Source organism: Pan paniscus, chromosome 2, assembly GCF_029289425.2.
Source record: "Pan paniscus chromosome 2, NHGRI_mPanPan1-v2.0_pri, whole genome shotgun sequence".
NCBI lineage: Eukaryota > Metazoa > Chordata > Mammalia > Primates > Hominidae > Pan > Pan paniscus.
This window is the reverse complement of record NC_085926.1, coordinates 24,452,114-24,467,876: the sequence shown is the minus strand read 5'-3', so window position 1 is coordinate 24,467,876 and position 15,763 is coordinate 24,452,114.

Sequence of the window (15,763 nt, the reverse complement as noted above, 5' to 3'; positions counted from 1 at the left end):
TTTATGGAGAACACCAATAAATGAACTGAGTTTGTTTCCAGATATGAATAAAATTCTTGAATACTTTTCTTTGGGAATGTTACAAATCTGTGCAGTCATATTATTTATGATTCACATAGCAAAGATTTTTAAAGTGTTTGTTTATTGTCTAGATCCACAGTGACCCTAGCAAAAGTATCTGTAGTTCATCTTGTTAACATATACTAGCCAGGGTCTGAAAAGTTATGTAGAAATTGGCTTTTGTGCAAATGGAAGACTATTTTCATGATGCTTAATAGCTAACTCAAATTCGAATTTTAAAGTCATATTCTAATTCAGGTTTTTTTTATAGATCTGGGCTTTTCTGATATTGTTTTTACTTATTGAATGTGTGTGTCTATAGTGTGAGGGGGAAGTACCAGCATCTTATAAGGAAAATCATTTTACTCTAGAACATTCAACACTTTTCAAAGGTGCTGTAGAGAAGCGGAACTTTTATAATCATTTTGGAACATAACATAGACTCCTTCTAATTTACTCGTGGGTTGCATTTCAGATGTTAAGTTGATTGGTATGCAAAAGTTGCTACTGGAAATAACCTCTTATGTGTTAAGTTTTCAAGAAAGCACACAAAAGCAATTCATTAATCTAAGATATGGCTCTGTCATAACTGTTCCTAACTACGTTTTTTTCCCTCTAACTTTTGAGCACTCCTGAAGTGGGGAATCAACAGCCCTCTTGTCTTTTCAACTCAGTAGGCAAGGACTTTACAACATCAAAGTCACAATGATTGCTAAACCAGGGCTCCTGAGGTGATGGGAAAGGGGCTGGGAAGGACAGCTGAAGGGTAGGACAACTGAGCTATACGGGATGAGATGATGGGATGGAAGGCAAGGGGCCTTTTGCTTTCTTTTCTAAGCAGTTATGGAAAAGAACTGCTATTACTGAGATTGATAAACGGAAAATAAACATCAAGCAGTATGACTTCATCTTTTTTTGTTTTTTTTTTTAGACAGGGTGTCACTCTGTCGCCCAGGCTGGAGTGCAGTGACATGATCTGGGCTCACTGCAACCTCCGTCTCCTGGGTTCAAGTGATTCTCCCCCCTCAGCCTCCCGAGTAGCTGGGACTACAGGCATGCACCACTCACCTAATTTTTGTACTTTCTGGTAGAGATGGGGTTTCACCATGTTGGCCAGGCTGGTCTCAAACTCCTGACCTCAGGTGATCTGCCTACCTCAGCCTCCCAAAGTACTGGGATTACAGGCATGAGCCACTGCGCCTGGCCTGGCTACATCTTATAAACTTTTTGCTCTCGAAACAATTAGATAGACATATGATTGATTGATTCATTGATTGAGATGCATGATAGGAGCTTTGAAAGTGATGAGAAAAGTTAAAGATACACATGGAGGCCAGTAGATACAGGCCGATTTCAAAGTCAAATTACATGGGTTCTAAACCCTGATTCACCACTTGGAAGTTGCACGACTTACAGCAAGTATTTAAATCTGTCTGGGCCTTGGTTTCCCTATCAGAAAAAAAAAAGAGATAATAATAGAACTGTACTGAATTCATAAGATGTGGTAACAGAGTAAATGAGATAATCCATATAAAGTAATGAGCACAATGTCCAGAACATAGGAAGTGCTCAATAACAGCCAACAGCAGTAGCAGTAACATTATTTTTATGGAACACAGTTGAAAGCTGCAGGGATATAGAAAAAAAATCATATTCAGTGGGAGGGTAACTAGATTTGTGACCTTGAATGGGTCATTCAATTTCCTGGGATCTCATCTTCCTCAGGATATGTCTAGATAAGCCAGTGCTTCTCAAATGTCAATATGTGTGCGACCACCTGAGGATCTTGTTAAAATGAAGATTCTGATTCAGCAGGTCTGGGGTGGGACCTGAGATTCTGCACTGCTAACATGTTCCAGAATGAGGTTGGTACTTATGGTCTGGGTACTGCACATTGAGTAGTAAAGATCCAGATGGTATCCAGTGAGTGTCTCTTTCAGCTTCAATCCAGTTTATAATTAAGACACTGGCCCATTTTTGTATATAAAGAAAGAATGAAAAATTCAGGTTCACTTTTGAGAAAAATTAATCTCATATTAACATGGGAATTTTGTCTCTAGAGCCCCAAGAGATTGGAAGAGAAGGTCAGGACTCATCTGAAGTGTCAGATAATTGGCTGCTGAGAAGGTAGACAATGGGGGATGATTCCTGATGAGGTCCTCAGGACAGAGGCATTTTAAGTTGGGAAAGTTTTTTGTTTTTTCTTGATTCTAGAAGGCAGCATGGCATCATAGTGAAGAATGAGGGTGTGCGTGCGTGTGTGAGGGGTGGAGGGGCGTGTGTATGTAATCAACTATACCTGGACGGTTATCTCAACTCTGCAACGTAATGGCTGACCTTGGGCAAATTTCTTAATTTTTGTCAATTTCATTATCTCATCTATAAAATGGGAATAGCAGTACTTTGTTGGATTCTACTGACAAGTGATACAGGGCCTAAAGTACTTAGCCCAAGGCTTACATGCACAGGTAAGTGGCCAGATAATGTTGTCTATTAAAATTATCATCATCGTCATCACCATTAGCATTACATTAGGAATGCTCGAAGGCTAACCATTATAATCTTAATTCTATTTTAGCTTTGACAACAGTGGTTCTCAAACTCCAGTGTGCCCCAGAATCAACTGGATGGTTTATTAACACCGATTGCTGGGCCTCATCCTCAGAGATACTGATTCTGTAAGTAGACCTTCGGTGGGGTCTAAGAGTCTGCATTTTTAACAGGCTCTCAGGTGATACGATGCTGCTGGTCTGGGGACCACATTTTGAGAACCAACAATCTACAGAATTACTTCCTATAACTGGCATGATTATTAAGTGATGATGAATCCTTGGTAAGTAAATTTTCCACACAAATGAAGGTTGCCTCAGATGCGACAGTTTCATTTTAATTCCTTTTTGATGAAAACTTTTCTAAAATGTATCATTTTTATTCTTATATATGCGAACAAGGGGCTCTTAAATACCACTTAGCTTTTCTTTTGACTGAAGTTATCAAATAATTCCTCTTGGTTTCAGAAGGGATAAATAAGCATGGCCTTTTGGCTTATGAACTTATTAACCTGAGCAGTATTTCCGGACTGTGTTCCTGAAGGGACAGTCATAGATCCCGAGAAGAGATAGTAGTGAAACTTACAAGTCAGCACGAGTTCCCTGAGAATAAGTAGGTAAAGCTAACTTTATTTCTTTTATTGTTATGACTACTAGATTGGTAAATTGGAGAAATGATATAGGCATAGATATTGGACTAGCCAGGCTTACCAGGCAATACCAAAATGTGTTGAGTTGATTAATGGATGGGTGCCATCCTGGGTAGATATTGCTTGTAGAGTGCCAGAGAGTTCTGTCTTTGGCTTTGTTTAATTCTTTCTCAGTTATTTGAATAAGCCAGAACATAACCCATCCCCATTCCTCAGGGGTATGAAAACATAGACAAGACCACTTGACAGACAGTAAAGAAAGCGTGTGAAGGACAGCCAGAGGAGACTTTGAGGGCCCAAACAATCCAGAACTCTGATTCTCTGATAGTTATGATCACTTGATTACCTGTTATGATACTGTAGTGTAATAGCCAAAATAGGTATGTGACTGCCTTAGAGTTTCTGGTCTTTGCTGCCAGGATGACAGCAAATTAACCTTAATTTCAAGAACACATCTCTTGCTGCTCCATCAAATTTTATCCTTTCTCGTATGTCTTCTTTCAACCTGCTCTTAGATTGCTCTTTCAGCTCTACAAGGGTCTGTGAAACCAGATAACTAGACTTGACAAGAAATATAAATGCAACAAGAGTAAGCAGACCAATGGAGAACATAAGGGACCGCTTGTTTGGAGTTTGGCTCTAGAGTCTCAGAGAGTGTTTTCTCTTACATTTATGTTCCAAAGGAATGAAACGATTCAATCTTTGGCCTCCTGAGCTTTCATATGTTGGTATAAGAGACTCAACTATCTACTCAATTATCATTCACATTTCAGAGAAAATTGTATTTATTTTATTGAATGGTGACTTACCAAAAGGTTGCTACAAATTAATAGAAGATGAAATACATAATGCTGTATATTCTGCTCGAATATATTCATTGTTCAATTAAATAGGGTTGCAAGCACAATGTTAAGACAACTGCCTTGTATTCATGTATATACACATACCCTATAAGCCCTGCTTTCTCATTTGCTATTGCCGAGGTGATAGCTGTTAATGACAGATGGGAACATGTTTTAAATAGAAAGGAATTTGGAGGAAACTAAAATAAATCTCACTTTACTTCATTATTCCACATCTTCTTTCCCTGAGTGGCAACATATTAATGAGGACCCTCTTAACAATACATGAGTTTTATTTGATAGGCTGTCTGATTTGCGCTTATTTCCCATAGGCAATGGGTGTGTGTAGTTAAGTCTAGGTTAGGGTCAGACAGGTTTTTCATTTATCTTTTCTAATGACCTGTAAATGTTCCACTGACTTGGGCTTTTATTTCGGAAGTAAACATTTTGCTAACTAGTCATGGGTCATGTAGGCACATTAACAACTCCCTGCTAATTTATCATCATTGCGTAGCTAACCTCCAGTAGGTAAACTAGGTCCTTTTTGCTCTCATGATTTTATGATGTTGGCAGTGGTAGTAAGTATGCATTACTTTGTCTCATCCCCAACCTGAGAAAATGAACTTTTTTACAGTCCTTTCAATCTGATCACACTATTTTAAGTGCTGATGTATTCTGAAAAGATGAATTGTTTTATGTTGCAATGTTTCCACTGAGTAATAGAGTATCATGTGGGTGAAGGAGGAAGAAGTATAGAGTTACAAATTTAAATACACTGGCTCTCTATTCAGAGACTTCCATATAAGGGAGCAAGGTGATACTATAAAATATTCAGATGTATTCTAGGGGTCCTGTGTGTTTCCTAGATTATCAGTTTCCTTTGCTACATTTCTGGGGACTAACTGCCAACATAAGAATTGTAGATGATTCATAATTAGTAAATGTGCTTTTTTTTTCTTTGCAGCAATATTTGTAAAAATAACATTATTTTTGGTACATTTATTTCTGTCTATTGGGCAATTTGTGAGAAATATATTACTTGAAATGTCATGCTTCAGAATTTTTTTCTTTTCATCTATTTTGAGGAAAACATTAAGGTTCTGATTTGAATTGTTTTAGGATAGAAATGTATTAAGTAACATATGTTATTAATAAGCTCCATGTTTTTCTCTATTCTCTATAAGGTGCTAAAACATGCCAGACAGCAGATTCTTAATCTAGAAAATTATTTAAGGAGCAGCAACAAAATTCAAATTTTCTGACAGCGGAAGGTAGAACAGAAAGTTCTCAACTGGGGATGATTCTGGCCCCTGGGGACATTTGTGGAGACATTTTTGGTTGCCTCAACCTGAGGGGGTCAGGGGAAGTGTGTTCTACTGGTATCTAGTGGGTCGAGACCAGGGGTGCTGCTCAACTTCCTGCAGTGCAAAACACAGCGCTCACAATAAGGAATTACCCAGCCCAGAATGTCAATAGTGCTAAGACTGAGAAACCTGGGCCTACAACTGTTTTCAATACAAATACAAATGAAAATGAGGGAGGCAGTCTGAACTTTACACACTGGATGAAGATCCTTTTCAAAGGTGGAAATAAAGCAACCCTAAAGGAGGAACTCAACCTAGGGTACAAGAAGAGAGGAAACGTTTTGTTCCTTTGTGTTCCGCATGTCATTAGGAAGTACACGTGCGTGGACTATTACATTACAGTGAATCATGACCATGCGTTCATTCTAAACATTGTTGTATTTGTTATTCCTAACTTTAATAAACTGTAAAATCTGAATGTGGCATCACCAAACACCATGAAATGTGTTCTCCCCTTTTCCAATAGTGCACCAACTAATGGTTAAATGTGATCTTTAACTTGACAGAGTCTATGCAATCCTTCCACATTTTATTTGGCTTAGAGATCACAGCCTCTAGAACAGAATGATAATTTAAAGCAGATGTTCTTCTAAACTATGTTTCACTCAAATCCAGCAATATGATAAAGGGAAAAAATGGGGAAACATTGATGGGGCTTCAGGATAAAGGGTTTTATATTTTTCACAATGATTTGAATGTTAGTTCTCTTCTTTTTCAGGCCACATTCTGGTGTATTCTCTCATCATTTAATTACATGTTACCTGTTGCTTTAGTCTACCCTTTCTGATTTACTCCCAGTTTCTATTTCATTTATATAAGTGTGTGTATGTGTGTGTGTTTGTGTGTGTATTTATATATGTGTGTATGTATAATGTATATGTATACATGTGTGTATATATACACATTATATATAATGTATATGTATACATGTGTGTATATATACACATTATATATAATGTATATGTATACATGTGTGTATATATACACATTATATATAATGTATATGTATACATGTGTGTATATATACACATTATATATAATGTATATGTATACATGTGTGTATATATACACATTATATATAATGTATATGTATACGTGTGTATATATACACATTATATATAATGTATATGTATACATGTGTGTATATATACACATTATATATAATGTATATGTATACATGTGTGTATATATACACATTATATATAATGTATATGTATACATGTGTATATATACACATTATATATAATGTATATGTATACATGTGTGTATATATGCACATTATATATAATGTATATGTATACATGTGTGTATATATGCACATTATATATAATGTATATGTATACATGTGTGTATATATGCACATTATATATAATGTATATGTATACATGTGTGTATATATGCACATTATATATAATGTATATATATAATCATATATTAATCAATATATATCACATATATGGACAATATATAAATGATATATTGTTAATATATATACCAAATATATAATAATATATTCTATTCATACCTTGACTCCTAACTGAAATGTTACTTTCTCAGAGAGGCCTTCCATGACTATTTCATGTAAATTAAATACCTTCATACATTACCTTATCTATCACATTCTTTTTTCCTCCATTTATATATATATATATTATATATGTACATATGTATCTTTATATGTCTCTTGATACACTTTTTTTTTTAGACAGAGTCTCACTCTGTCGCCCAGGCTGTCTTGATATACGTTTAGTTGTATTTCTATCTCATTTGACTCAAAGGCCCACAAAGGAAGAGATAATTTTGCTTTCTTTACCATGACATTTTCAGACCCTGGCATCTGACACTTTGCCCTCAATAAACGTTGTGTGGGTGAGATAAAAGCTACCCGCTCAAGGTGTATTGACTGTCAACTGTACTGAGATTATCAAAACATGTGTCCTTCCCTTTTCTGTGATAAGGTGACTACACCCTGCACAATTGTTCTATGCACATATACACTGTATAATTTGGCCGCAGTCTATTTTTCCCTATGTTTGTGACATCAAATGAAGGTAAGCCCCAATCTGTCAGTATGTGACATCATTTTTCCAAGACCACTTCACAACTCCACATACACAGAGGCCTTTGCTCTTAGCTTTTTGTACCAATCTCTGAAGCACTATGGCTAATCTTGAGACAGAAAAATTCCTGGTATAGTGATGAATCCCTTAAGCTGAGCAAAGAACCAGCGACAGTTGAGAACCCCTTTGAAGATGTTACTCAATTCCAAGAGAGGAATAAAAGGGGCCTATGGTTGCTCTCATTTAAACTTCTCAAGCCAGATGTTTGGCTTCTGCCTCTAAACATATCCTAGCAACATGATGTTGCAGATCTTTCCCTGAAGAGATGGAGCCTATCTTTCCTTCTCTTGAAGCTGGACATTCTACATGTGGCTTGCTTCAGCCAATAGAACTTTAGTAAATGTGACATAAGCAGAGACTTGAATAGTACATTTTCTTTAGAGCTCACTCTCTTGCTGATATTTGGGCCCTGAGGCCACTGTGTGAAGAATCCCTGACTACTCTGCTGGAAGATAAAAGACAATGAGGAAAAAAGCTGATCTATTCCAGCTGAGGGCCCCCAAGGCTGACCGGTCTGCCAACCACCAGACATGTAAGTGAGATGACCATAGATTTTCCAATCTCAAATTAATGAACTGTCTAGCTAACTTACAGATTCATGAAAAACAAGTGATTTCCATTTTAAGCTACTAATTTTTGGAGTGGTTTTGTTATGCAGCAAAAGCTAACTGGTACCAGTCACAGAGAGCATATTACTGCCTGTTTTCTCAAGGAGGCAAGTCAAATGTCTATAAATTGTGTGAGTTCAGCAGTGTCTGTGGAACTCACTAGTTTCCTAAGGATGTTCAAGGTATAAAAAGGGACTTTCTGATCCAAAGCTTGGGAATCACTGCATTCTAAAGCATTTTCAACTTAGAGATTTGCAAAACAAATTAGCAAATTAAAGATAATAAGAATCCACAAAGTAAATAAACACACACACACACACATACACACAACACTACTGAAAATATGTTAAAGCCCCATCTTTCCCAAACTACCAACTCAAGGTGTATTGACTGTCAACTGTACTGAGATTATCAAAGCATGTGTCCTTCCCTTTTCTGTGATAAGATGACTACACCCTGCACAATTGTTCTATGCACATATACACTGTATAATTTGGCTGCAGTCTATTTTTCCCTATGTTTGTGACATCAAATGAAGGTAAGCCCCAACTTGTCAGTATGTGACATCATTTTTCCATGATGTCATGACCTCTTGGCATTATGCTCTTAACATTATAGTCATTGCTGAAACCCTACTCTGAATGTAATGGTAAATGGTCTGTACAAGAACTTTGAGATTTGGGTCCTGGCCCTAAGTGTAGCATTTGCAAACTGCAGGACCTTTAACAAATCTAACTTGGTAAAATTTGATAAAATGAAAAATAGAATTTCTGCCCTGAAAGCCTTCTAGGTCATCTGTTCCTGTCACCTAGATAGAAATTTAGATGCTGCATCGATACTCATGTTCTGCATTATATTTTGTTTCTGATGGGCTGTATCAGTGCTGCAGTGGCAAATCATTAATTCAGCTCAAAATCCTTTTTGAGGGCCACCATTATGCCAGGTACTATTTTGAAGAGTGTTAGGGATACCTTAATGAACAAGTCTTTATCCTCTAATATAGTCTTTAATATAGCGACTCTACATACCCTCTCATAATTAAGCTCCAATACAGAGCTTGTATTCCAGCAGTGGAGCTGGACAATAAATCTGAGAAGAAACAAATAGCTAATATAATGTCAGCTGGTAATAAGGACTGTGTAGTAAAACAGAGTAAAGGGCTAAAGTAGTGGTTCTTAAACTTCAGCTTGCATCAGAATCACATGGAAGATTTGTTAAAATCCAGATTTCTAGGCCCCATCCCCCAAGGTTTCTGATTCAGTGTTCTTAAGTAGGGAATTAGAATTTTCATTTCAAACAAATTCCCAGGTGATGCTGATACTGCCAGAGGGAGGACCATGTTTGGATAACCAGTGGGCTAAAGAATGATAAGAGGTTGTTCTGTTGGATAAAATGGTAAGGTAAGGCCTCTCTGATCATCAGAGACCTCACTGAAGTGAGGGAGAAGCCATGTGAGAATCTGGGAAGACAGCTACAGTAGAGAGCACAGTGTGTGCAAAGGTCCTGAGGCAGAATTGAACTTGTGCTGGAGGAATAGCAAGGACTGGTTTTCTTAATACCCATTGCTATGTTAGCGAGCCATAGTCCTTGTCACCCATTACAGCATGAATTATGAGTGACTATCTTTCATAAGTTATGGCTTATAGCACCTACTAGGGTCCAGGGTCCAGCTTTCAGCTGAATTATTTTCCTGACTCACATTTAGAAACAGTTTTTTTTTTTCTTTTTTCTTAAAAGAGAACTTTGAGAATTAAGGAGTTTGGGTTAAGTTAGTGGCCAAAAGTCATAAGAGGAAACTGCTCATCTGTCACATTTCACTTGTTGAGGTCTACTGGTTTCGATTCTGACACCAGAACTGGTGTAACTTAAATTCACAGTCTTGCTTCTGGTTTGTAGCAGGATCTGTGATTTTTCAGGTTAAGACACATTATTTCAATGTCGCTCCTTTTGTATTTGTGGGTTTTCCCAGATAAAAATGGATTATGTTTTTTAGAATGTCTACATTTGGGAGATGTTTTTCACATTCTTTACCTCATTAGATCTTCATAATTTAATTTCCTCATGCAGGAAAGACAGAAACTATCTACCCATACTACAGATGAGAAAACAGACTCAGAGAAATGAACACTCAGCAAACATTTCTTTTTGTTTCTCTTCACGTGGTCTTTCTTTGGATAGGCAACCTGATTTTCCAAGCTCTTGCAAGTACGTAGTAAATCATGGAGCAGGGGATTGGAGACAAGCTCATAATCTTCCCATCACTGCCTCTTTTGAGGAAATTTGGTCTCAGGTCTCTGCCTGTCTCTTAGGTGCACTTTATTTTTGCCATCAATCATAAAACTGCATGGCTTTACTCAGAAAGAAGTAAAGGAAAAGGAGCTTTGTGAGAAGAAAAGGAAAACTAATTTTTACTGATCACCCAAGATCCAGGCAATTTGCTGAACATTTTAAAACTATGATTTTAGTTAATCTCCTTAGCAAGGGGGAATCTCTTCATTTTATAGGTTAAAAAAAAACAAACTGGGGCACAAGGAAGTTAGCTAATGGATCTTACGGCAATAATGTGACTGACTCAACATCAATTCTCACTGCCTGTGTTTCCTCTAACCTCAGCAGCCACAGAGCCTTTTTTCAGATACCACATCGAGGCCTAGAGGAAGAATCCAGGAGGAGGCATACAAATGCTATGAGTGAGACACTTCCTGGCAGGGACATGTTCATGTCAATCAATCCAACAGTGTGAATCAATATCATTTTTTTATGGTCATAGATAAAGGGGTTAAAGAAAAGTAAGCTAGAGAAAATGTCCATCATCACCTTCAGAAATCTCGAATGTCTTCATATGAAAGATCATACTTTATTATGTATGATATTTCAAATTTCATGAATGGGTATAAGAATGAGTAGGAATCATTGAAAGAAATACCGGCAAAGAACATTTTATGACCTGAATTTACAGATCCTCTGGCCATTAATTAAAGCAAAAGTGATGGTAAACCTTTTGCTTTAAATTAAATTAATTTTGATTTAAATTAATTAAAGCAAAAGTGATGGTAAATTCAAGCTGTGGTTTATCCAAACTAATGAATAAAATCATCCTGTCATTTGACTTACCTGCCTAATAAAAAACGCATTAAAATCATCAGAAAAACAAAGAAGCTGCTTTTCTGCCTTCCCAAAAGAAGCTGCCTTTAGGAATGGAACTTAAATCCATACATTCCCAAGTTTCTTCATTTAGCTAATAATGAACACAAAAATATTGTTAAGAAGGAATAGGGAGCACTCCAGAAAATAAAGATCTTTATCTGATCACTGAATGGGGGTAGAATTGTACTGACTTTTAGAATGTAAGAGCTGAGACAGATTTTAGGCATTACTTGGTCCTTGCATTTATGCATGTGTACAGGAGAACCAGGGAAGAAATGACAAAGGCAAGGGCACACAATTATGAGCATGGCTCAAATCAGATTGGCTCCAAATCCAACATTTGGAAATCTCTAGATGACTCTAGAATAGTTTCTCCTGTATTGGAAAAAAAAATACTCCTGGCATTCTCGAAGCTGGATGTTAGAGAAGGGCATTCAAACTTAAGAGATTAGTAGCAGTTAGGAAATGCTACAGGGAAAATATTCACTAACAGTTCTCTCTAAGAACTGAGTCATTTCCTCCAAAAACACACTGTTAAGGGCTTGAACTCATAGACGGGCAAAAGAGTCTGTCTCCAGAGACATTATTTCTGCAAGTCTGAATTCAGCCATGTGTTTGGGTTTGTGCTCAATCCTTGCCAAAGATAGGAGTGCTCCTTCTCTTTCAAAGAATTTGCATCCTGTTCAATAAGTAAGCACCACAACGTGAAAGATTTTTATTTTCTCACCCACTCTTCTCTCTCGACAGCCTAGAATTGTCTGCCCAGGTAGTAGGCAGTTGTATTGTTACAAATATTTGTAAATATTTATTGAATAATTGATTTAGGAAAAAAGTATCTTTCAAGATAAAAATTTTGCCTTTGCCATTTTTGTGTTTTCAAATACCATAAATTATATTTTTCCAAAATAATAATGATGGATCACATTAATGAGCCAGCTACTGTGTGCCAGGCACCGTGTGTAGCATTATCCATCTATTACCACAGATTCCTCATACCGTCCCTATCAGGTAGGTACAATGGTTTTCTTCATTTCTACAGTTGTGGAAACTGAGGCTTAGAGAAGCTAAGTAACATGCTCAAATCACATGATTAGAAAGGACACAAACCTGGAACTCAAATTATTTTTATTCATTATCTGGCATGAACTACATTGCAGGGTTTTGTTCTAAATCTGCATAATGAAAACTCAATCCTTTCTTGTACTAGCTGTAGATTTGTTTGCCTCAAATGTATCATTTATAGAAGTTCAAAATATGTTCTACAGTTGTGTTTGTAGGAGTTATGACTAGCATTTTACGCAATACTTTGTAAACAGGATAAGGCAAGTTTATTTGTGAAAGAGAGCTATAATATATGAAAATAGGAGGTGTCACTAAGACCCATCTTGCCCTCAAATTGAGAATTTCATTTAAAATAACTGACAAAGGCAAGCAAATCTGAAGTTATGACTGTCACTTCACATATGACTCATTCAGGGATTTTAAGGATCTGAAAATAGCCCATAATCATAGCATTTTATTATATGTGTTGTTATATCTAGATATATTAAAGTTTATTCCATGAAAATGAGTAAGATTTACCTCATTCCCTTCCTTTAAAAAAGGATATTTTCCCCAAATTTTTAACAATTACATTTCCATTTTTGATGCATATAAGCATAACTCAAAAAGGAAGGACACTTAATTGGCATGTTTTGGGAAGATGTGTCTTGAACCACTAGATTTCTTTTGTGATTGACAAAGAATTTAACAATATACTGTACTTCTGTGCACTCACAGTGAACATAGGTTATTACAGTCCAATTAGCAATTACTCAGCATGTCTTAAACCTATCTTTCAAACAGCTGAAAAGTAAGATTTAATCTGGAAATGTTTTGGTATTCTTACCTTCCTTTCAGCCATTCACCTTTTTCTTGATATACTTTAATTTATCAGCATCTTCATTTTTACATGGGCTTTAATATGTAGCTTAGTTCATAAAAATGATTTGCAGCTGCAAGCAGAGCTTGTAATTGCTACATAAGGCAACGGTAGTTTTGAATATTGATCATTTTGAGGATTTTCTATTTGTGATACTGAAGAATATTTACTCACTCAAGTTAGACTCCATATAACTTTGACTATTTTATTTGTGAAAACTGTAAGAATGAACAGAAGTCAGCAAGTGGTAACTGACCATTTTCTAGTTGTTCGTAATTGTGCTAGTACCTCACAGAGCTTTAATAGAATAACTCAGATAAATATATGACCATCAATTTCACTCCTATGCATATGCCCAGGAGATATGAGTGCATGTACCACAAAAATAAGTGTTCAAGAATGTTCATAGCTGCTTCATTTGTCATAGTCCCAAATTGGAAACAACCCAAATGTCCATCAATTGGAGAATGAATAAACAAATTGTGGCATATTCATATAACGTAATGTCAAACAGAAATTTTAAGAGAACAGCGTTCTAATCCACACAATAATGTGGATTCACCTCAAAAACATTGAGTGAAAGAAACCAGACACAAGAGAAAACACACTGTATGATTCCATTTACATGAAGTATTTTCTATGTTGTTCTGGGAGGTGATTATACAGGGGTATGAACATGTAAAAATTCATTGAACTGAACATTTAGGTTTTATCTATTTTACTGTACTAAATTACACATCAACTTAAAAAATTATCACTCTGAACATTTATAGCCCAACATTTTGCTTTGAGCCTATATTCATATTAATGCACTTAGGTCTATTTTATTCTTTTACCTGTATTTATTTAAGGAAAAGATTATTTATGCTGTGATAGAGTTTGGCCTGGCTGACAGGTGTGTTAAGGGAGCACCAATTACTGCAACAAATTAACACTTGCCTTTCAGTGACTTAACACAAAAGAAGTTGATTATTTTCTCGGTAATAGTTCAACATGAGTGCTCTAGTTCTCCTCCACATGGTGATAAAAGACTCTTCCAGATTGTGGCTTACTAGTTCCCGCCCAGGGCCTCAGAATCTTCTACCTGTAGTTGGAAAACAAGGTAAGAGAATGTGATTAGGGAGTTTTCTAGCCAATGACATAACATGTTTTCTTTAGGGCGCTTCTGATCGTCCCAGTGCACAGTAGTTCCTTAAATGAAGGGCTAGAGAGATGTCTCATGACTGCCAGAACATGCTCACCTTTTCCAGCCTCATGTGCCTATCCAATAACTCCTTGTGTTGCATGCAGGTAGCATGATGAGCTGGTTAAGAGTATACCCTCTGTCACCCAGTACCCAGGCCTGAGCTTGAGCAGATTATTTGATCTTCCTAATTTTTAACATCTGGAAAATGAAGTACATAATAATACTGTTTCACAGGGTCCTCTGGCAAACTTTAAAAGATGTATGAAATATTTAGGACAGTACCTAAAACATAATACATGTCTAATACATGTTAGCTATGTTATGTACTCCTTGCTATAACCAGCCATGCCAGCATGTCTACTGCATCTCCAACATGCCCTATGCTTCTACCACAATAAAGGATCAAGTTTTATCCCCATGGCCAGCTTCATGGGCATGTGATCTGGACAGCTGCATACCACCCATGCTGGGAAGGGCTTGGTGCTTGGGGCCTGGCACTTCATTTAATGCTCTGTTGTCACCATAATGAAATTCCTAATAATTTTATCTTTGAACTTTTGTTTTGTAAGTGAAGGCTGATGGGACAATGGAGCATGTGCATGAACAGAGGAAATACAGATAACATGCATAGCTGCTGCCATTCTTTACTTGTTCCACTCACACATAGCATTCTTGTTGCCCCATAAGCACAGAATCCCTGTGGGCACACAATGTGTGGGAGTTCTGCAAAACTCAAATTGAGTATGAGGTAAGCATGTCACATCAATGACTAAGTGAGGACACTGACAACCCCAAAATGGGGTTTGCCACGCTTTCCATTCCAACCAAAGCCCGATTTGAATGCAAAAAGAAGGTAACAACCAAGGAAACTTTCTCTGTCTTTTCTTATGTTAATACTTCTCTGTAACCACTTAGTTTGAAAATGATGACATAGAAGGAAAGAGAAAGATAAGGCAACCTATAGTTCCTTTTCCTTTCTGGTCTCCTTTATTCAAAAGTAAGCCAAAGGCAGAGTGTTGGTAAAAACGGGCATATATCAAGATATGAAATTAAAAAGTTAGTTTTGTGCTGTGAATTAGAGTGTACTTGAATTAGATAATTTTGACCCTGTCATCTTCCCCAAGAAGCTGTCTTTCCTGAAGGGTTGGAGTTCTTATCCAGCTGCTATGGACCAGAATCACTGGAGCCCTCATAGAAAAAATAAGTTCCAAGAACTAACAACGAACAGACAGAATCAGAATCACCAGGGCTAGGTCAGGTGGCTGCACAGCCAGCTTGAGAAGTAGCTGAATAAGCAAAACAATACCAGGGGTTCC